The sequence below is a fragment of the Grammomys surdaster genome, unplaced genomic scaffold, assembly GCF_004785775.1.
Source record: "Grammomys surdaster isolate TR1022 unplaced genomic scaffold, NIH_TR_1.0 332826, whole genome shotgun sequence".
Lineage (NCBI taxonomy): Eukaryota > Metazoa > Chordata > Mammalia > Rodentia > Muridae > Grammomys > Grammomys surdaster.
This window is the reverse complement of record NW_021628030.1, coordinates 25,403-26,940: the sequence shown is the minus strand read 5'-3', so window position 1 is coordinate 26,940 and position 1,538 is coordinate 25,403.

Here is a 1,538-nt window from a genome sequence, read left to right as displayed (position 1 = left end):
CACGTATTTGGCTGTTCGTGCAGAATTTAACAACCTCAGTTTTATACAGATTAGCTTGCAAGTGAGCCCCAAACACCTAGCTCTTCAGGGTTCCTGGATGTTTGTGCTTTTTAATATAGTGAATTCCATTTCCTGAAATCCAGCCTGAAGATATAGACTCTGAAGGAAGGAACAGAAACACGACAGGTTTAACCTTTAGAATGTATGTGCTTGCATGTTTGGTCACAGCAATACAACAGCATGAATAAGTAAATGAATACTTACTTTGGATGTAGGAGAATGATTAAGTAAGGGACTAGTCGCACGTGAGATACGCAGGTTGTAGAAATAGCTTGGAAACCAACTTTTTCTGATGAAGGAAAATGCTCATTATATCTTGAGCGTTATAGACATATGATCCAATTCCATTAAAATAGGCATTAAAGGTATGAAAAGATTTATGTCAAAACACTAGTTATGGGTTGGTCCTGAGGGATTACAGATGAATTTTCCTCTTCTTATTTTTCTCACTGTCTACATCATCTATGAGATGCCGATTTTGGAAAGGACGTGCTGGTTTCTTTCTGGTTTCACAAGAGCCTTGGCTCATCCTGGACCAGTGGGTGATCAGGAAGGCTTTCCCCAGCAGACAGCTATCCAAGTCATCAGGTGCTTGCCCTTAGTCCTGGACCATGGATGCTCTGCAGTGTGAGCATGTGGATGAAGGAAGGATGACAGGTCTGGACCAGCTTCCCTCTACCCTGGAGACAGGACTACAGTTTTGGCTCCAGTTTTTGGAGGGAAGAAGACAAGACAAACCCTGTGTTTTCCTGTGTCTCCCTCAAAAACCTGTCTCCTGTGTCTTAAGATGTTTTCAGGACTGAGGTGCCCTCTCCAATGATAAAAGAACTGTAAAGTGGCTTTGCTTGACAACCCCCTCCTCAAAAGAATTGTGCTAAGCTGAGTATGGTGGCCTTTGATCCCACCTGTTGGGAGGCAGTGTCAGATGAATCTCTTAAGTTTGAGGCTAGCCTGGTCTACATAGCAAATTCCAGGCCTGCCAGGGTTACATACTAAAGACTTTGTTTTTAAATTTAAAAAAGAAAAAAAAAAAGCTGTGGTAAAATATGTTGGCAACCTGAGGTAAGTTTGGTCTAATTCTATCTACAAAATTGATTTGTTTGGCCCAAAGCAGGTTCCAGTCATAGTGAACTGTACCCTAGATTGATGTGTAAACAAACTATAATCTGATCTAAGAGTAAATACCCCAGTAAACAAGCAACCAGCCAAGGATCTGCCAACTGCTGGAGTCAAGCTTCAACCAATCATGAATTGCCAACTAATTAGATCATGCTCATAAAAAGCAAATGGCTAGGGCTGGGGAGATGGCTCAGAGGTTAAGAACACTGACTGCTCTTTCAGGGGTCTTGAGTTCAATTCCCAGTAACCACATGGTGGCTCAAAACCGTCTGTAATGGGATCCAATGCCCTCTTCTGGTGTGTCTGAAGACAGCGACAGTGTACTCATCTAAATAAAATAAATATTAAAAAAAAAACAC